The sequence below is a fragment of the Anser cygnoides genome, chromosome 5 (assembly GCF_040182565.1).
Source record: "Anser cygnoides isolate HZ-2024a breed goose chromosome 5, Taihu_goose_T2T_genome, whole genome shotgun sequence".
Lineage (NCBI taxonomy): Eukaryota > Metazoa > Chordata > Aves > Anseriformes > Anatidae > Anser > Anser cygnoides.
Window position 1 is genome coordinate 62,174,080 of NC_089877.1, and position 22,493 is coordinate 62,196,572.

The 22,493-nt window shown below is 43.3% G+C and overlaps 1 long non-coding RNA gene across 1 annotated transcript in view; it reads right to left on the bottom strand.

Annotated features, from left to right (window-relative positions):
* Nucleotides 1-14,067: 14,067 nt before the first annotated feature.
* The window catches only part of LOC136791002 (uncharacterized), a 91,969-nt gene continuing 83,543 nt past the window's right edge, over nt 14,068-22,493 (bottom strand). Inside the window, exon 3 of the long non-coding RNA XR_010832040.1 lies at nt 14,068-14,541. This is a non-coding gene — a long non-coding RNA (uncharacterized lncRNA). The remainder of the gene's footprint in view (nt 14,542-22,493) is intronic.

Consider the following 22,493-nt stretch of genomic DNA (forward strand, 5'->3'; position numbering starts at 1 on the left):
AGTGCTGTATTAGTGAAACCATCTCCAAGCTTACAGGGTGGATGAAAACTGAAAGCACCAGCCACCTGCAATTTTAAATCGCTAATTTGGAAAGATGTCTCTGTGTCATCCAATTTCAAAAGCACTGTACAAGCTGCATAGTCATTGCTATTACTGTGATCCTAACATATTTGCGTCTCGGTGTACGGGGATTTAGATGTACACAGTGACTCTCTGTCTTAAGATGAGACTCTACACCCCTCAGAATGCTTTTAATTCCTAACCACTAGGGGTTATATTCCCCTCTTGATGTGCTAGGATTTATATCCATAACTCCTGGTAATACTCATGGGAATTGCATGCATGAATCACCATTGAACAAGATGAATCCTCACAACATTTAGTTTCTGGAGTTTTCTCATGTTTCTCATCCATCACATTTCTTGTGTTTATTAGCAGACCCGCAGTCTGTTGATGAGAACTACTAAGTACCTATATACTCCCAGGTGAAATTCTATTATTCTTAAGGTAGGAAATGTTTTTGAAGCATTCTGTATTTTGTGGACATTAATAATGACAGGAAAAGGAGCACCTGAGTAGGGTGACACTTCCAAATAATCTGCAAAATCGCATTCTGATCACCACCTGGGTTTGCAGCTCCAGCTGAAAGCAGAGCTAAAGCCTGGTGGGTGATTTTTCCACTCTGAGAAACCATGCTCAGAATGTGTGCGCAAAATGGCTGTCGAGTGCTGAAGAAACAAGGCTGCATGCAGAATTGTTATAATAACCTTAATTCAAACTGCGCTTATGCAGAGCCACTCTTTATATCTGTGGTTTTCTGAAATAAAATGGCCAATCTCTGCTTGTACCCACCAGTCATGAGCTCTTCTCTGCTCCCAGGGAGCTGTGCAGTTGCATCAGAGATGTTCTGGGTGATCTGAAAAATACCCCCCTCCTTCCCATCCCCTAGAGTCTTACTAATCCAGTCCATGCCATTTCTGTCCAGCAGAAATGAAGGGAACCTCCCGCCCCATAGTATATCAGTTCCAGCTTATTGCCTCCTGTTGGCTGAGCTCCCACTCCTGAGCAAGCTCTGTGAAGTTAGCCAAACACCAACTAACAACCTCATCAGACTGGTCTGATGCTGGAGGCCATGCAGGTCTGCCTTCTCATGGCAAACAGGTGTCAGGATTGCAGGGTGAAAAGCTAAAATGAACTAAATAAAGCTGCGCCTCCAAGTCCTTTGTTCGTGGAGCCTCAGAAAGATCAACTCCTCTCTGGCCATTTGTAACACCTCTGTGAAACCCAAAGATAAACTGATTAGGCAACATTGCTTTGAGTGCCAGCAGCACACAGATAACACACAGCTTTTCCCATTTGCCAGCGCGCAGAGCTACATCCTTCACATCAGGACAGTCTTATGAAGGAAGAAGAGCTCATTGAAGCTGAATCTTAGTGAGGCAGAGGTAATGCTGCTGCTCAGAGGAAAGGATTTCAAAAGAGTAGGCAGCTGTAGCACTGCCTCTTTTTTCGCTGAAGGCGTCCATTCAGCTCAGCCTTCCCTGACACTAATCTCTTCCATAGCAATGTGCACAAGTAATATCCTCTGCTGTTTCCTTCCAGCTCTGAGACCCTGTTCTATCTCCTCTAGTGGTGACCTCACCTTGTTCCTGCAGGATTTTGCCACTTCGGTGGAAAAGTATAGCATTGTGAGAGATCTATGCATGAAGCCATCAGCATTTGAATGCTCCAGCTAGTAAGATGTGCAGTCGGGTATCTCCTTAATGATAACAGCTACTCGACCGCACTATACCTCCATCCTTCAAGTGGTTTCTCAGAGAATTTCAAATCCAGTTCATGGTCTATTTTTTACTGACAGTTCAACAAGTCCTGGGAAAAGGATACTGGAAAAACAAGGAAAAACATTCAGGGCTCCGTGAGGACCAGCCTCAAGAATTTTGCTCCTTTGAACAGTGGAGCCCAGTCTAGTAGGGTGAAGAGTCCCTGGGTGAGAGATACAAATTCCCTGGAAGCCAGTATAAGTGCAAAGTTGAGCCCCTGAATAAGAAATGACCACCACAAACTTTACTTCCATCTACTCCAAGGGCATTCTTTGATCTCACCATTCGTATCTGAGTCACAAAACATATGAAAGAAAACCCAGCCAATGCAGCAAACTCCAGTGAAAGGAAAAGGAGCAAAGAGCAAATAAGTTTGCTCAGTGATGGGCACAGTCTAAGAATCAATATAAGGTAAGAGTAACATAAGAATGAAAATTGAATTTTTTTGCTTAGGGTCTCAGAACAAATGTTGGTTCTTAAGGTAAATATATACACTTTACTCCTTCCTCAGATACCATGCAGACATGGTTGGGTCATGCTGCACATAAAGTAGCTGAGTTGCACTAAATGTCAGGTTTATAACTCCAGTCATGCCAAAGGATAGGCCCCTACTCTAAGCAAGCTGTCCACGATCTTCCCACGGACAGTAAATATTCACGAGGTATTGTGAAGTGTAAAATTGGGTAATGCACAGACATGTGGTACAGAGTGACCTGTGTTCGGCAAATTCCCCTGCCCTCCAACTTGCAGCGCACCAACTTCTTTATAAAGGCAAGTCAAGGTCCAGATCTGCACTTGCAATTGCAAGCACTTGTTGGTGCCCACACTTGAAGTGAGTAACGATAATAGAATGCACCAAAGTGATGGATATTTAGCAGAAATAGTCTTTCTCCCTGTATCTGCTAGGAATCAATTTTAAATAGTTGCTCCTGGAGACAAAGAAGCAAAAAGCTTCAAAGAATCAAAATAACTGGCCTTTGCTCTTTCAGTTGTCCTGTCCTCTCAGTCCTATTTTAAAAAGCAGCGAGTACCCTCCATGCAAGGACAGGGCTGGATCAGATGCAACAAAAATGCCTGCTAATTTCCAGTACAGAGATGAAACCCTCCTCTGTCTGCACAGGATTTTCTATGAGCAGTTTTCCCTTTAAAATTATCCAGCAAACCCACTTGCTAGTGACAAAAATGAGATATTATTGTTACCTTAAGTTTACCGGCCAGATAGCAAAGTCACGCTGCATCTCTTTCACTTTCTGAGTTAAATTTTCTTGGAGTATCTGCAAGCAAGGACGACTCTGAAATTTTCTTTCTCATCAGATGCGGCTGCAAACAAAGGCAAAGTGCTGTGACAAATGCCTCCAAAATCAGTGTTTGCCTCTCTTCCTGGCTCATTCATGCTTATGAACTTCTGGATTAACTGACCTGTGTGTCAAGTCTGAAAAACAAAACAAAAAAAATCACATTATATTCTGTGAAATGGAGAATCAGCAATAGGTAATAGTTTAGCGGAATAACCAAAACGTGTCTAATTATTTGGGCTTAGGATTTAACTTACTGTTTTTTTTTCTTCTTCTTTTCTTCCCCCAGACCCTGCCTGATGCTTAGAGCACAAAACCCAGCAGGGAGAGAGGTAATGGAATTTGGAGGCAACTGGTGTTCAAAGACCTCGCTTGAAATGGGCCTATGCTAATGCTGAGGGTCTGTGCAAATTGGGTCATCATCCCGCATAGTCCTGAAGGTGCAGCTTCACCGGGACAGGCTACATGGTACAGAATTGTCCCTCTAAGTATTTCATAGGGCTGCACCTTTGAGCATTGTCCAAATCCTCAAAGAGATTTTGGCTGTCTCTGCCCTAGCCCTTGGCCAGAGCAGGATGCATTCATCCCTGGAGCACCATACGGCGCGTGTGTGGTCTCTGAGCTGGGCACGGGAGGGCACGTTCATCACAGTGTAACTGAGTTTAATTGCCACCTCCTGACTCTTTTCATAAAAGGAATCTGCGCTTAAAGGCTCAGAGCCTTTTCCTTGAACTTTCTTACTCCAGATTGAGCTGACATAACTCCCTTGTCCTTGACAGAATTACATTGGTGAATTATTGGTCAGATGCAGATTTGAATTTGGCAGTGAACCTTGGCATATCCCTTCTTTGTCTTCTCTATTCATCTTCATGAAGTATTAAAAGGTGTTTTGTATGTCTGCACACATGACTCATATGAAATATTTGCTCAAGGAACATTAAAGGATTTGTTAAAAAATTAAAAATTAGTTTTGCGCTAAATTGGAGTAATGCTCTCTCTTTTTTCTGAGGCAGAAAAAAAGGTTTTTTAGAAACAGAACTTAGAAAGACATAGCAGTGAGATTAAGTGAGTAGCAGTGAGGAGCTATAATTCAAACCCACAGGTCTTCCTGTTGAAAATGTGGGCACAGGCATCCTGTTGTCACATATTTCTGAAACAGAAAATAGGCATTGCTAAGGAAGTATTGACACAACTGAAAGTTTGCTGACTTGGAGAAGAGGTTGTTGTGTCCCTGGAGAAAACCAAAGCTTGATCACACTGGATCAGAAAGCTGGTACTGAACCGTTAAAGCAAGCTATAGGTGCAATGCTGAGCTCTAGCAGCTGCAGACCCAGTTTGAATAAACTGAGGCATTAAATGGCATCATATTCACAGAAAACTGTCAATACAGGCAACTATGGAAATAAGAGGCAGGGACAAGGGGAATGGGTGAGGCCCTTGTTCACGTGCAGAGCAAGGCCCAAAGAAAACAGGCAATTTCTTTATGGAGTCACCATTTACTGGGTTGCATGCTCTTGGGTTGAAAAGGGCATTGTAATTTTTAAGTGTGGTCCACACTGTTTGTTCCATCCTGCAATGAGACAGTAGTGAAAAAGCCAAACCTGAATATCTTTGCCAAAATCTCTTTTCCAAAATTAGAAGATATCCATAAAATACGATGATTTTTTTTTTCCTGTGAAAATGGTTTGTGTGCCCTGAAGTTTGTCCTTTTTCCCAGCAGGTCAGGTGGTCTTGTGTCTTTACCTAGAGACATTGCCTCTTGCATTTTTGGATGACTATAATTGTGTCACTGTAAAACAATAATTAGCATTTTCACTTTTTGTAGTAATTAAGTCCCACTGTATTCTTCTTTCCATGTAAATTCACCGAGATAAATTGGCCTCCAAAGAGCAATTCACAGAGATACCCATTCACCCTTCTGTCTCTCAACAGGTTCTCCCCACAGTGCAGAATGAGAAGAGGCTGGTGTTGCTTCTTGAGGGATAAATATGGATATTCCAGATGAAATGGAAAAATAGCACTGACAGCCTTGCAAAAACAGATGCACACTTCCAGTGGGAAACCCATCGTGTGTGTTGACAGCATGCTATGCATTTGCAGGTTGGTGAGCAGTTTCTGAGCAAAGTGGTTTCTGATTAATGCCTATGAACCCAGTGCTGATTCCACCTAAATACTGTAAATGAACTTCAGGGAAAACGGTGCTTTTCTTTTTGATCAGCTGCATCTCTGGCAATATAATGAGCACAATTACCCTTGCTTGGCTATGTAACATTATTCTGTTTTGCCAGTTAATTGCTGACAATGTTTTCAAGCTGATTAAAACCAGACAATGCATTCACATATGTTTAATCAAAAAATTCTGATAAAATTTAGAAGAATGTCTTAGGTCTTTCTTATCATTTGTCTAGTTCCCTTCATGTGTTTTCAATCAACAGACATCAAAATCCAAGAAAGCCTATTTAGAGTCCCAAAGTTTTCATGCTTTGGTACATGAATGAACACCCTGTATTAGTGCTGTCAAATAACCATGTTTGCTATCTGAAGCCCAAATATGCAAAATTCTGCAGACCTGAGGATGCTTTTAGAAATTGATTCTTAATTGAGGTATCAAGAAATGGTCAATTCTAGTTACAGCTGTAGTTATAGCAGCAGTAGGAGAAATATCTCAGAATTACTACAACCTGGTTGTGGATTACAGCGTTTTTAAATCCAAAAAAAAAAAAAAAAGATTTTTTGATCCTCAAAGCATTAATAATCCAAGCAGAAGTTTAGAGCCACCAAATGGATGAAAATACTAACAATACAGATTAATATGAGAGGCAACGGTCTTATAAAACCTAAAACCAACTGCTGCCAGCAACTCCCAGCCATTGATTGTGTAGTGGGCATGGGAACATCTCAACCATGTTCTTTCTTGACATGAGAATGACCAGGAAGCATCTTCACAGCACTGTGCTGTTTGGGATGAGTATCTCTGTCTTCAGTATCTCTGTCTCTGTTTTCAATCTCTCCTTCCACCCACTTGTCACCCTTCTGGTGAAGGAGCAGCAGAGTATTCCTGACTCCCCGGGGTCTGTTGACTGTATCACGGACTTCAAGTTTTCACAAGACATTTCATTACCTAAGTGGCTTGAACCTTCCTGATGCTCAAGAGATCTCTGATATCCTGAGTATTCCCAAATCCTGTTGAATTTTGTGGCAGGTGGAGGCATTCATCTGTCAGCAGCATGGAGCCTCTCTCTAAACGTGGACTTTCTACCAATAATCATGAAGCTGAAGACAGTCTCAATCGCAAGTGTAAGGGGGAGCTAAGCACAGTTTCCCCAAATCTCTTGGGATCCAAGCATTTATCTCTCTGCTTAATTGAATGAATGGGAAATTAGATAAAACTTTGCAGAGTAAATCTTTTAGCAAATGTGATACCCAAGTAAAAATTTTTCAGTGGACTCTACATTTTCACAGCTGCTCCTTTGTTTTGTGGAAGTGTATTTTGAATGTAAGTCCTGCTTACACTGCATCCCTATTAATTCTATTGTACATATTAAATGTCCTCTTTGTAGTGTGTAAAACCAGAAGGGAGACTAAAAACAAATAGCATGTGTTTAAAGTGTTTTATGGAAGGTGGCACCAGTATTTTCTGAAAGCTTCCATGAGTCCGAGCCACTGTTCTCTGATAACAGTGTTATTGTCCAAAACCAAAACTGGAACCTAAAATTAAGCAGGAAATAATGGAAGAGGAGAGAGAACATGCTACGTAGTCCTGCAAGAGACAAAATAAAATAAAACAAAATAATGTATAGACAAGACAGAAATAAAAGTGTTGCTTGCTTCTCTACCAGCCTATTACATCTGCGACAGTTTGAATCCCCTTTTGTCTCAGTAGCTGAGAAGTAAAGGTTATTTCCTTTTTATTTCAGCAAATCCTATAAGTCACAGAAGTGACATCAGGGTCATATTTCATCACTCGCAGCACAACGATATGCTGCGCATAAGCTGTGTGAGGCACCGGGATGTCTCTTTCCCCCCATTTTGTAACATGGGACAGAGTTCTGGGAATCTGTCTGCAGATAGTTCCAGATCTGTCTTTTACTTGGTGGACGTGGGGAATAGGACCTTTGCAGGAACCTGTCCATAGCAGCTACCCTGATGACTTCTATCTCAAGAGGCTTTCCACATCTAAGCAACTAGACGTGCTCCCATCCCATGAGAAATCCACACGGAGGGGGATGCTCAGGTGCTGCCCTGTGGTGGCACTGCCTGTGAGTAGCCCATCACCTGCTCCGAGGTTGTTTTCAGTCCTCTCTCATGACAGGACATACATTTGCACTTCCCATCTTGCCTCAGAGTGAGGACCATGGTATGTGGACTTCAAGTTACTGCAGGAGTGGCATGGACCAGGCTCACCAGCAGTCCCCAACACAGAAATATGTTGGATCTGGCTGCCCTAGAGAGACGTAGGGGATCCAGAACCTCTGGAAGAAGCATGGCCGAAGGAAAGAAGAATGGGCATGGAGTTCTGCATGTTTTAGTCATTCCTGTCTGTCCTAAGGGATCACAAGCAGCTGGCAAAATTTGGGGCATCTGTTAGAATATTTAATTCTGTATTAGAAAGGCTGACTAATAGCAATTTGGAAAAAATACCCTATTTTGAGTCGCGCTGCGTTTCCTTTGGTTGCAGCTGTGTCTCTAGGTCTTTGCTTACCAAAACAAACGGTAGCATAAGGCCATCGTAGCTGTTACGGCAGGAAAATACTGAGCAACAGAGGCAGACCCGGCGAGGAAGAGGACGGACTTAGCGAAGGCATAGGCAACTGGGCTGAGGAGGAGAAGAGGCACTTTGCCAGTCAGGGGAGATGCAGAACTTACCACCTGCTACCACAGAAGTAATTAAATTGCACTCCAGAAATGGATAGTCCATCTCCAAGTGAGGCAAAACTGATCTCATACAGATCTATTCCAACCTGGAGAGTTATTACATCTCTCTATTTCTAATTATGCTGTTACCCAGTGTGATGCCAACTCCAAAGGCAGAACCTGTGTCACTAAAGAACCTTTTCTTTCTGGAAACAATGATTAGTGGTGGCAATTATTTCTTATGAGAAGTTTGGAAATATTTACATTTTATATCTAAAGCTTCTTTTTTTTTTGACAAAAAATAAAAAATAAAAGGAATGAAAAAACTTGGAAAAAAAGTGATTATTTTGGTTTCCTGTTTAGAATAAAAAATCAGCTTGAGATAACTCTTTAATAAAATTTTTACCAAAAAATGGCATTTTTTAAAGAAAGAAAATATTTTTTTCCATATATAACTGTAAAACATCAAGAGAAACAGAAATCACCAACAAAAATTTCCTATCAGTCCCAAAAAGATATTTTTTTTGATGGAGGCATTTGATTAAAAAGTTGAAATAGAATTAGTGGTCAAACTAATGGAAACTCATTTATATCTTGTCCACCTGCTCCAGGAATGCTGCCTCTCCAAGATCTGGGACAACGTGTAACGGCTCAGGTGGCATAATGCTTCTCTGACAATGTCATCTGGACCATCTACACCAGCAAGTACTACGTACCCATCAGAGCAGGCTGGTTATAGGCAGAGAGGTGCCACATGCAGCTAGCTAGGACTATGGATCCCTCTGGAGGAGCTACCCAAAGGAGATGGCACTTTCAGCAAGATGCAATATGAACGTATGTTGCCGTACAACTGATTCTAGGCATGCCTCTAAATATCAGCTTTATTCTTTTCCTTTCAGAGGCCACCAAAAGAAGAGGAGAAGAGTCGGGTGAGTTAATACCATTGTATGTCTCACCTCACCTATCCACCAGTGTTCACCCACATCCCAGCCTGCCCCATTTGTGCTGCTCACCTCCCAGCATGGTGCTTGCAGGAAACGTTGCCCGATTTCTTTTTTCTCCTAGGCAAAACTGGCACTGCATGAGTTCTGATTCAGCAGTGGGGAATGTTTGCCTAAAATGACCCATGCACAGCCGTATTCTTTCTCATTTTCCTCCTCTCCAGGTCTTATCTTTGTGTGATCTTAGTGGAGGAAAACATTGCTGCATTGTCCCTGGAATGGGCAAACTGTGCCCTAATGTGTTTTCATTTGGGCCCCAGTAAGATGGGAGACCTTCAAGAACAAGCAGAAACCTGGGGCTGGAGCTGCAGGAACTGATCAATGTGTGGCTTGTCATGCCTCGGGTATCTGTCATCACCAGGCCAGACTTTCAGACGTGTTCAAGGTGGCTGAAGCTTCTGTAGTCCTTATCGCCTTGCCCATGCAGTGCCCTGTGTCTGAGGGGAGGCGAAGAGCAAAGTGTGGGTGTTCTTGGGGTGGCTGTTTTAGTCTGAGGGCACATCAGGGGCAGGTTGCTCTGCATGTCAGGGCAAGGGCTCTGGGTTCTGGTCTTAATGTGAGTCAAATGCCAGCAGGATGGACCCCAATTCCCTTATTTTAAACCTCCACATTTAAAACAGACCATCCCAGACATGTTACTACCAAAATGTCTGTTTATTTTACAGAAAGATGCTGCTTGGCCCCTAGTTTACACCAAGGGAGCAGGCTGGGACCGGGATGAAGAGATGTGGAGTGAGCCCCTCCGCCACGTCCCTGCAGAAGGACCTGGGCAGGCATCTCTGGACCATGGTCTCCAGCCAGAACACCGCTGCAACATGCTCTGAGCCACAGGGAGGAAAGGCAGCCATGGAAGGGATGATGATGCCTTCACCACACCCTTCTGAGCTCCATCTCTCCATCACACCCCTCCGCACATTGGCTGGTCCTCACCTCTGCTAGGTGGTGAGTGAACTCTCCGTACTCCCTTTTGGATATCTCCTACCCCACTCTCCCCTCACACAGCAGCACCGTGCCATGGCCCCAGGTCCCACCACCAGCCTGATGGCCAGCAGGAAGGTCCTGCCGTGGGGGTACTGGGAGGGACAGGGCTGCCACAGCTTTGGGATGCTGGCAGCACCACTTTGCAGCCTTTGGAGCCCAGCTCCTTCCTCCTCCCACTGTCCCCATCAGCAATTTCAGGGCAGTGTTATGCCCGGCATTGAGCAGTGACGAGGTGTTTTTGCAAAGTGCTTAGCATGGTGATTTCTTGCTCCCTGCCTTGCCACCAAGGGCAGATTTCTGCCCGGCATTGTTCTGCTGTCTAATCTTTGTCATGTGCTCTTTGGCATCCAGATTCAGAGTAGCAACCACCCAGCGCTTTGATATTTATTCTGTGTCATTCGATCAGTTTGGGGGTTGGGGGGGCAGCCCTTTCCTCCCCCTTTTCTGCTCGGCAATGTGGTGGCAAATAGGCTGGATACAAGGAGCCAATCACAAAATTGCTGCTGGGAGGAAAGGAGGAAAAAAAAAAAAACAGAGACAACATATACAGCTATATTTTATTGAATGAACAGGGTGTTCAGCTGTGGACACATCCCTCTGATGACAAAGCCATGGAAACATTCACCTGCCACCCCTGCTCATTGCAGTGTCTCCTCGGATGCCACCCCAGCATGGTCCCCGCCAAGGCATGCGGTCAACCCCAGCCCTCGGCCAAAAACTTTTGCAGTCGTATCACAGGGCATGGTAATCTCCCGCATCCCATATCTGTAACCCAGAAGCCACCTCCCCCTAATATTTTACGTATTCCCGAAATTCGTTTGCAAGGGGGCAGGAGAGGAGATAACGGCGGTGAGTTGAGCCGAGTGGGAACTGCTGACTGACAAAGTGTGTAGTGCAGTACGGGTGCTTTCTGGCTCTCTAATTATCCTTTTCCTTCTTGACTCCAGTATCACATGTAGCCATGTGTAGAATCATAAAATAATTATGCAGTGTACAAGCTTTCTGGGAGCATGTACCACTGTTTTCCTAATTCTTTATCGCTCCCATTGATCGTGGCGTGTGTGCATTGATCCAAGTCGGCCATCTGGTTGGGGAAGATAAGCGTGCGAGTGTCTTTGCATTGCACTGTCACTCAGGGAGGGGGGTACATTTTGGCTGTAGGGAATTACAGGGGCAGGATTAGCCCTCTTCCTAGGAGTAAACTGAATTTTAAATGTAGTGTTGCAGCTGCATGGACCATGTTGCTAACTTCTGTTTTTGCCCATAGACTGGGTAGATTTTTATTAGTATTATTACTATTATTTCCTTCTCTTTCCTGCTCAGACTATATTTGGAGATAGATATATGGCTTGCATTAAATGGAGGGGAGAAAAGGGAAAAGGAGGAATGTCCTTCTCTGCACATATTAGGCTTGTGTGTGGCTGCTGTGTTACAGGATTTTTGAAATGGCAAAACCAGCTTTTAAATGCAGGTGAGAACCCACTGGATTGAATGCATTTCACAATAAGAATCATTGGTCCAAAAAAGGAAAAAAAAAAAGATGAAGTTATCAGCCTATGACAGGAAATTAGAGAGTGGATGTTAATCAGCTCTCTTAACTTCTACTAATCAAGACAAATAACCCTAATCATGCATTATCGGGATGTGTATGTATCAGCAACAAAACAATGGAGATTTTTTTTTTTGCTTCATTTATTTTTTCTTGCCTGCCAGCTTCCCCCCTAACAATGGCCGTATCCTGCAATCACTTCAACTTAGCTGCGATATTTTATCGAAATGGCCGTTGTGTGTGCGTGTGTGTGTGCTCACACCCCTGGTCGTCCTTTTGTAAACTGTGATCGTGGCCATTGTTGTCTCATATTCTGCAAATGTATGGAAGGTGCCTCAAAAGCCTTTCCCCTAAAATTGAACAATTCTGTCAAAAAAGATTAGTTCTATTTTGTCTGCTGCTTGCTGACTATTCATGAATGTAAAGAGAGAGGGCTTGGGTGTCATACTAAGTTGCTAAGGTGGCTGGCTTTCGGCTATTGACTTGAGGATACCAAACCAGAGCCTACAAAAGAGCAGCCAGAAGGAGAGGAGAGAACTGGTCTGCCATGTGTTTCAGCTATACCTTCTTTAGCTGCCCATTTATTTCTTTTGTTGCCACAACTTTTATTGTCATACAGTTGAAAAAAATGTTAGACACAGGCTTCAGGCTGCACCAAGCAGAAAAAAGGATTAGCATATCACTAGGATCATCTTACACTGAACCAAATTCTTTTCAGGATGTATAATTAGTGAATACAGTCTCTCCCCCCCCGCCTTTTTTTTTTTTTTTTTTTTGAGGGGGTGGGGGGAGCCTATGGATAGGGAAAAATAGCTCAGATCTCTGGGTAGGAAATGAGAAGAAAGGAAAAGAAAAAGTTCCCCAGTTTCAGGCAGGATTTTATGCAGGCTTTTTGCTGAAGTGAGACTCGTGTGTCAGGTTTAAGAAGCATTTTGCACAAACGTGGGAGTTGATGTTTAAGAAAACTACTTTTTTTTTGTACATGAGTGTTCACAGTCACCTTCCCAAGGGGACCAGGAGCAGGGCAATTGTTCACGGAGCTGGCCCCAAATGGGAGCAGCCGGGGGCGGGCAGGGGTTCTGTGCCCATGCTCTGTGACAAGGGCTTGGTATAAGACATGATGCCGAGGATGTATTACATTTTTCTCCCCGTGTGTGTTCACAGCTCCCTTCTGCCATCTGGGAACCGCATTTCTCCATGCACTACAACAAAAAACTGCTGCTTCTCCTAATGCTTGGACTTGGATTGCTCATAAAGCTGGGGTTGCTACTGAGCTGTAACTTATAGTGGTATGTGAATTTTTATAATAGGAGGGAGCTGGACAGTGGGATTAATAGTCATTTTTTTGAAAGGGAATAGGCCATTTTTGGTGATGGCAGAAATACGTGTGAACCGTGCAGCAGGACCATGTGCGGTGTGCTCCTTGTCTGCACAGAAATGGAAGAGCTCCCGGGTGCTCCTGATACCAATGGAAAAGGCATGGCTTTTGGCTGTTGTCTTGACAGTTCAACCCCCAGATTCTTGGCCCCAAAACTCACCAATTCACATCACATTTGCAGCACCGTGTGCTTACAAAATGTGCCTCTGGGTTGCGCTGCCAGGGGTAGAAGTGTGGCTCTGCATGAGGGTCAGGGTGAAGAGGTTGCATTCAGCTCTCTGCACCCATATCAAAGCTCCCGTGCAAGTCCCGGTCCATGCTACCTCCAAAGCTCAGCTACACCTTTGCAGTGAGCAATTTGGGGGTGCAGGAGGAGGCCACCTGAGGATGTTGTTTCCTGCTCCAGCCAGAGCAAAATTTGAAAGCAGCGTTGCCCTGGGGAGGGAACAGAGCTTCTCTTTCAGCTACAACGGCTGGTAATTTCACTGTGTTTAATCACGCCGCACGTTTGACATCATTGCCTTTTCAAACTGTTCAAACCAATTGTTCCACCAAAGTAGCAATTGGGCGTGAATATTCAGAAGCTGCTCTGGGGTGCTCGGTCATAATTGGTCACATCACTCACATGGTCTCCTTCTCATTCTGATTAGAAGAGGCTAGGAATTTGCTTCATGCGGATACTTAAACACCCACACATAAAAATCTCATTAAGCACCACTTTTTTTTTTTTTTTTTTCCTGGGGGTTACTACAGCCACTTGAACATTTGCAGTCGGAGGGCACCAAAGGGGAACAAATGAAAGGAGAAGTCAATTAAAATGGTGAACACAGGAAAAATGGTTTCTTTCTTCACCCGGTTCAGTCCCTGCTGTTGGCCCCGCTGAAACGGGGGATCGTGCACAGGTTTTGTGTTGGATGGAGGCAATGCAGTTCGCTGGAGCCAGGTGAAAGGGAGCAGTTTTAGGCTATAACCCCAGCTGCAGCTGTACCAATGTTTTCAGGGGTCCAGAGGTCCTCCTGGGAGATGGTCGTGGCAGCCCAGCTGGAGACATGAAGTTCAAGAGAGGGAGCATGATGAATACCAAGTATCCCTCAGTGGCTGTGTAACTCCAGCACCGTGGAGCTAAAATAATGTGATTAAGATCCAAGAAATATTTAGGAGAAATCATCAGTGGGTGGGTATCATCATTTATCATTTACATAAACTAATCATCATTTTATGACTGGTGAGTAACATAAATAGTGGGCATCCATTGCTCATCTCTGTGGACCTTCTCTTGACTTCAAAGGGAGGATTTTTGGTGAGGGATGTCTGCGGAGCAGACCGTCATGTCAAGCAGCCTTGTCAGGTGCTGTGGCTTATGATCTTAATTATGATCTGCTACATGTGAAATTATGAACATGAGCAACTTAAAATTAACCATTCATTTAGAGTACAAAATAAAAAGCCCAGTGTGATGTTCCTAGACCAGAAAACATTACTCCTGGTGGCCACTTCATTTAGGGAGTGGGAAATAACCCAAGATAGTCAGACGAATCCAAGAGTCTTGTTTTGAAAGACTGATGAACATTTTTGGGTAGCTCCTCACTGAAAAGTCAGGAGTGGCTCTTCGTACTGAACTCCGTGAGCTCCTTCCTGCTCCTTGCCTTCCAGCAAAACCTAACTGAAGGAGAAAAAAAAAAAGTAAAGAAAAATCAGATAAAACTAAGGACAGAAACTGCAGAAATATTGGGATGATTGTCATCTACCTCCTGTAATTTTGCAGCCCTGCTAAAAATGCAGTCAGCTGGCAAATGACCTAATTTACCAAGACCCAGGCTTAGCTCCGTGGTAGCACCTAATAAAAGCCAGGCTGCAGCAGTCACCTTGGAGAGGCTTGGTTGGGGCTTGGAGCTGTGCGTCCCTAAGCTTGCCTGTGAGCTGGAGCAGCCTGCGGGGCTGCCTCTGAAGCCTGCGGGATATATTTTCTGTAAATAAATGCTGTTTAATAAGTATTCTATGTGCATTTTGTTATTAGCTTGGTGCTATAGAGCCACGCAGACCCAACCTTGATTTATAAAGCTGTTAAAATGTTTGACCTTGTTTAAATAAAAGCCTCAAGGTTAATTACAACAAGCATTCTATAGACTCCCTCCCTTTTTCAGTTGCCCTAACGATTTGTGGGAGGAAAGGGTAATAAATTCTCGTCTTTTAAAAGTGGCTGCAGTGCAAAAGTGTAAGAGTTTGCTTTTCTGCCATTTTCATGTTTTACCACACTTTGATATGTGATATATTGAGCGATGAGCTGTCTCTTCCTAGGCAGCACTAGAAATGTGATATTTTTACCTAGAGTGTAACAAGAAGCAAGTGAGAAAGGAGAAAAAAAAAAGCAATTGTTGGGAATACAGAGTTGGAGCTTTGCTCCTGGATAGGATGTATTCATAATGAGGTAAACAAAGGGAATCTTGGTTTGTTTTTCTTTTTTTCTTTTTTTCCTTATTGCACTGGAAACAAATTTCACAAAATAAAAACCAATTTAAGTTTCTTTTAAAAGAACTAGGAAATATTCAGGAAAGTTAATTGAAGCACATTCAAATTACAATAAACACATACAGGCACAATTATCTTCTTTTGACTAGTGTGTGGCTTAGAGATGTTTTTATCTTTTGTTTATTGCACTATTAAAAATATGGAGAGGCACCAAGAAAGGGTAGATAGCCACCATATGGAATTACATATTTCCCCTATTTATATTTAAATAACTATCCATGAGAAATTATGCACAAATCATGCAATAATTCCCAACCAAAATGACTGTTTAGAAAATAAAAATTCTGAGGCACAATATTCTTTTCATATTAAATTGCCCATTTTCTGTACATCATATACTTTTATACAATACCAAAAAAAATGCTGCCTTACAGCCCAATACAATTTGTTCTCAATGCTAATGAAGATGGATAGAGGACATTGTAATACACTGTAGTAATTCATAAGCAGTGTGGGAAAACAAGACAGGCTCAGAAAGCTGGAGCATAATTTTTTGTTCCCATTTTCAGAGTGAATAGTGGTAATTTTAATAACCTGCTGGTTTGACAGATTTAATGATGTCGATTAACTTTTATTGCTCGATTCATGCCACGCTCACATTTGGGGTGAATATTTGCACTTGCAAAGTTTGAGTGGCTGTTTTGAGGCAGCAAAAGAGAAGCTCCTAACACCCCGTGGAGAACTTGGCAAGCCTGAAAGCCTTGTGCTTGGGATGCCACCCTCTCCCCAAAGAGGCACATTTCGAGCCCACGTCTCACTTTGCCACAGCATCGTCCCCCCTCGTTTGGGGACACAGGGGCCAGCTGCACACCAAAAGGCTCCTGAACCTCACAGGAATATTAACTGAATATTCAGTTAATAGGCTGAAATGTGACTTGATTTCTCCAGGTGCAACTTCTGATGAATTGGGCCTAAGCTGTGAATGCCCAGAGCACTTTCACTTGTGAAAAAGCCCCCCAGAAGGAAATATTTTATCAGCAAAATATCCAGCTGTAATTTATGCCTCCTTCAAAAAGGAAAACTATAAAATCTCTGGACTTTCTATAACAGGAGTGAAAACTTGCAAGTCAGCTAATGTGTCAGGTTGCTTACGTGCTCAAGACGTGTCAAATTGTGCTTGTCTGTCTGTCTGTCTGGTAATTCTTTTAATTTTTATAATTCATTCACATCTCCTACCCAAGTCCTTAAATTAATCAGGCTTCCCCAAGACCTGAAAATCAAAGGGAGGAGGAGGACAGGGAGCACAACTCCAAGGGACTCTGGCAGCTGCTGTGCACCCTGAAAAAATAACTCAAAATACCTGCAGGGTCTGCTCCTTTCCCCATAGCCACTGCACATACCTGATGATGGCCACAAGCATGAACCCGATCTGGAGGACAGCAGTGGTCACAGTAAAAATTTCTTTTAATTTCAGAGGATTTTAGGTTTTCTCTAAAAATTAATATAGTTTCAACTGTACATTAAGGCCCAAAGGGAACCTTGCATCAGAGCTGATTTACTGCAAGCATTTTATTTGTGTATATATGTACATACAGGTGTGTTTGTGTATCTTTTTTTATTTTTTCCTGCTGTGGTGCTGAGGCAGTGGTTTAATTTAGAGGAAACTCTTCCAAGAAATTTTTGGGTCTGTCAGGAATAGGCAAGAAAATTCAGAGAGTTCAATATGAGTTTTACGCCTCATTTTCTTTTTAAAATTTAGTTATATCTCCTCTTTGATACTGTCTCGTAGATCAAAAGGCTCATCTGCTGGGAAAACTCTACTTGTTTTCCAAGGGGTGCTTCTGGCTGGTATATGGGGAATCATAAGGAGTCCTTAGTATATTAGCACTAAGGAAAAGAGTTGTCAGTCCAGTAAAAGGTGGCTTTCATGGCTTGCTGCTGTCTGTCTTGTTCTTCTGGCAAAATACATCACTGTGCTCTGAAAAGTATGGCTGATAAAGGCTTCTGCTCCATGTTAAACTCTTAGTTTTCATCTTTTCCTTGTGCTTTAAGCTCTCGTTCATTTAATTCATGTTCTGCCTCTCCATTCATTCCCATCAGCTCAAACGTGAAGTCAGGCAGAAGCTAGGATCATCATTAAATACGTATGAGGTGCTGCAAGGAGGTCCTCCCCGGGGCACAACTGTGCTGCGTGCCACCTTTGGGAACAGGGCACAGCACGGATGTGTTACGCGGAAGGGTGCACAGAAAAATGAATTTCTGAACTCACCCCAATAGCTTGCCTTTGGCCTCACCAGAGTTGTTCTCTATGTCCATCTGTAAAAACACCACAGCCCTCTTTCCTCCCACATTTAATTAGCAATTATCAAGAGTGTCATTATGACCATGGTGGTATAAAGAGGTAAATGGAACAAGGTTGTCACAAAGGAATAACACCATTTAGAGAGCAACTGATAACAGTTTTCAGTTTTAAAAGTTGCCATGAAACACTAGGAATTATTTTAAGAGATGACACCACAAAATGCGCAAAAAAAAAAAAAAAAAAAAATTTGCCACAAGCTTTTAGACTTTATTTAGGGTATTTTCTATTTTGTTTTGGTTTATTACCTGTATTATTTAATTTGTATTTCAATAAAATCCAGAATCTTGTCTGCTGCAAAACTAATTTACTAGGGAAAGCATGTTTGGGTTGAAAAATTTGAACCAGCCTATACCAAATCTTGGGAAAAGTACAGTCAGTGTATTGCAGAATAAAACTATGCTTATGTTTTCATCTGCCTTTAATATCAATGAATGTCATGGGTGGAGAATTTCAGAGCTGAACAATGACAGTCCTGCCATGCAGCTGGATTCAGGCTGCATCTCTTCTCCTTCCTTCTCTCACATTGCCCACTAATGCTGATGATCCCATTACTGGTGGATGCAACGTAGTTTGGATGCAGCCTGAGCAAGTCTGAGTTCATTGCTTCACCTCTGTGTTCTTTGGTTTCTCCTGCGACCAACCAGGAGAACAATCTTACAGCACACCAGAAGCTCAGTGTAGCATCCACGGCTCATCTGGGAATGGCCCAGTGTGATGCTTTTGGTGACCTTCGGGTCACCTTTGGGTGTGAAAAAAGCTTGGTCTGAGCAACAGTCCTGGCCTTTTGGTTCTGGTTTCTGCACTACCTTCTGGCTAGAGAGCAGGCAAGGACAATTTGAGTGGGAGATGGTGATGGGGAACCTTCTCCTTCCCTCCACCATGGCAAGGACACAACAGCAGCATCTATAACACACTGCTCTTAACGTCTTTGCTAGGCACACCTTATAGCTCAGCTTGGGAAAACATACGGGAGACAAATGCTGTTGGCATGGCATTGGCATCGGAAGGGCATTGGCATCACTTCCAGAGTGGTAGTTTCCAAAGAACTCCATGTGAAAAGTTGTCCTCACCCTCTTTTGGACTGTGGTCCCCTGCCACACGAGAAGGGGATACGCCTGGTGCCATTCAGGCAGCGAAGGGACCAGGGCTGTCCTTTGGCACTGCCCACCAAACCTCCAACTGGGAAATGTGGCGGGACGAGCAGCCAGCATCCCTGCCATCCCCTTTCCATCCCAGCCCTGCAGGCGAGATACAACCTTCACGGGATTTATTTAGCAGTTTATTCTATTTAGCATTTACCTTTTTATTTTTCTTCCCCGGGTTGAATTTTCTCTGTTCATCCACAGCTCTGTTAGGGAAGGACCTGTGTGCGGTAATTTTTAATGTTTCCCTGAACAAAATTAAATCCAAGAATCTGCCCTGCAGGGCACAGAGCATCTCGTTGTCCTGTGTTTGGGCAATGCAGAGCACAGGGGGGCCCTGGCCTCCAGGCTGGTCAATACAAATAAATAATATGAAGCCCTGGAATGACTCATTTATCGGGAGCACACCTGCATAACCCATCCCACAGCTGTGGGGCTGGAAAGGCAAATAAAACAGCTGTAACCCAAGCCTGGAGGGTGCTGGGGACTCAGGGGAGGGAAGCTGTTCTTTCAAACTGTTTGTAACCCAAGGAAGAAAATCATCAGCCTATATGCCTTTCACAGCATTTGATGACAAAATGGTTTGTGGCTTAGCCATTGTTTGAGGGCCATTCCTCAAATTCCTTGTTTACTGTCAGCAGGGTGAGTTGTGGACTCTGTGACTTTAGCTGTTAATGGGCCTAAACACTTCTGCCAACAGATTAAGCTTTGCTGAAACATTAAGAAAATTGGCCCAAACAGAGGTAGGGAGGATTCTTGTTTAGCTGTTGTTTCATTTGCATGAGAATCATTGTCTCCAAACAATAGCATTTCCATATTGCCCAAAGAGCGGGCAATTGGGTGAAACTCATTCAATTTCTGTTAAATGACATAAATTGTTTGTTTGTTTGTTTCTAGAGAGAAGGAAAAAATGCTCATTTTCAGCTGCAAAGACGAGTAGATCAGAAGTGAAATCCAACCCCCAAATACCTCCAGCTCCTGAAGGACTGGCAGCTAGCAGGCTGGAATGATGCTGAAAGAAAACATGAAAATCAACAGTCGTAAGTGTGCTTAAACCAACTGCTGGCTGTGGGAAAAAATAATAAGCAAAATTTGTTCATTTGTCTTTTGTTCACTTCTTCATTGAAGAACAAGAACAAAAAAAAAAAGAGAGAGAGAGAGAGATGTGCTTTTGCTATGACTCACGCTGATGAATTTCCCAGGTGATCCATTTCCTCCTGTTGTTTCCATAAATGCTGCCCTACCAGGTACTGCCACTGCCTGAATTTCTCCTGCGTTCACTGTTCAGGAGAGGGTCAGTTTGGTGCTCAGGCAGCATGTTTTCTTTCTCTCTGTTGTTAAAAATAATAGCCTGGATTCTACTACTATTATTTGAATTATAGCAGCACCTGGAGTCATCAGCCAAGATTGCAGCCCCCTTGCAGGAGGCAACGGCCAAAAAAATAGCAAGGTGGCTCCCCAGCAAGCTCCCTGTCCCCATGGGCATGGCCAGCAGAGAAGGAGCACCGTGGGGACACAGAGGGGTGGCTCCAGGCCTCCACCAAGCCCAGGGCAGGGGGAAGAAAGGCTGGAAGCTGCCCCAAGGCCAGGCAAATCTTTGCCCCAGGTGAATGTTTGTGGTCAAACTGCATGCTCCAGGCCAACACCTACCATGTGTTGCTGTAAGGAAGGGTAGATCAGCTCGATGCCTTGGACCCAATTTTATCACTGATTAGCACCATGAGATTTACTTAAATCACCATCCGGCATTTCCTTGCTTTGGGAGATCCTGCTGTTTTCTTTATTTTCTTTTTCTTCTAGACCTAATGCTTTTGGCCATTGCTGCTGTTATTGGCAGTTACCTGTGGCTGCTTTAAATGCCACCGGATGCGAGGGGATGTTTACATTTCCCCAATTACATTGTCTTTGAACGGTTCTAAACTTGACTTTGATTAAACATGCTAATAACAAGAGAGGTTCCTTTTTTTTTTATGAATGTCACTTGCTTGAGTTGAAAAGACATGCTCTTAATACTTGCTTTTCATCTAAATCAAGAAAGCAACACTAAGCAAAAAAGTATTTAACTGTAGCATATAGGATTGTAAAGATGGTAATCAGGGACACTGGTAATTGAAGCTTTTGGGGGAGAACCTTTTTTCTGAATCCTTCAGTCTGTTTAATAGGATAAAATTAGCTTGAGTGGCTTGGTGTTTGAAGAGGTTATGATATAATTGGAGCTGCCTCCTGGGTTTGCTGCTGGACAAGGCGATCAGGTGGAGACATGGGAGGGCATGGGAACCTCTGAAGTACAAGACTCAGCTTCTGCCATACTAATTAGCCTAAATTAGCTATGCCAGTTTTCTGCTTGCTTTTGAATTTCCCTGATAATGCTTTTATCAGGAGTGTAAGAAAAGGAATATGAAAACGCGCACAAAGTTCACTGTGGAATGGCAAAAGCGGTGGCGACTGCCGACATAAGTCGCAGGCTTATTGCTGCAAGCTTCAAAAAAAAAAAAAAACGGGGAAAAAAAAGATTGAATAGTATTAGGAAATAACAAATGGATATCAAGTACAACCCCTAGGGATTTAGAAAGTACTATGGCTTGCGCTCTTGAACACGAAAGTTTACAAAGCATCTGTAAGAAATTGATTATCTTGAGGATTATATACATATTACTTTGAGGCCAAGCCCGCCCCCCAACACCCAGCTTTGCTCTTGAGTGTCTAACCCAAGGTGAAGGAGGCAGGTCCTCCTCGAGGCAGAACCAGCTCAGGCATCCCGTTTTGTGCTCCATCATCTGCAAGGCCTGGGAGAAGCTATTTGTATTTTGTTAGCTGTTGCCATTTTTAAATTTTCACTTCCGACCCCAATTAATCAACTTTAACCATGCAAAAAGATTTGCGGCGCGTTCAGTATAGCTTGCACAAATCTATTTTAATTGAAAATGTGCGAGGGTGAAAGAAAATAAGGAGGGCTTGTTGGTTTTCTTTCTATCCTGGAAGGGGTGGTTCTGTTGCCAGTGGACAAAGCAAGTCAGGAGAGCACTTCACGTTTGAAAGGTATCTTAGGATGCACTTTTACAGGCAAAGAGATCTCTATCCCTGGGGAAATCTTGAGGTTCTCGTGAGCTACAGATTTTTCCTTCACAAAAAGCACCAGCCTTGTTTTGGAAAGTTGTATGGGGCCAGCATTGCCCACGCCTCTAATTGCACTTGTAGATATTAGACACACATAAAGCTCAATCATCAATGACTCATTGCAGGAGCAAGCCTCATATCAGCAGTCTGCTCTGCTAATAACCACTGGGGTTGATGGGCTCTCAGAAGCCTCCAGTAGCTGGATGAGAGGGTGAAGAGAGGTCCCAGAAGGTCTTCTGGACTAGCTCTGAGGGCCTTCTAGTTCAAGAGCTCTCAGGCAGGAGTTATTTTATGTTTTCTATCAGCCCTTCTTCCATCCAGTGCCATTGACTTCTCCCCATAAGGATGTCCTAGGAAAGTTTTACAAAGAGCTGTGTGAATTTAGAATTGGATTCTGACCTCATTTGAAGAACAGAATTTGCAGGGCTTACCCATCTTTGGCTTGGTCACAGCTTTCCACCACATCTCTTGGATTATCTCAGAGACCATTAAACAGATCTGCAACAACTTCGTACTTCAAGATAC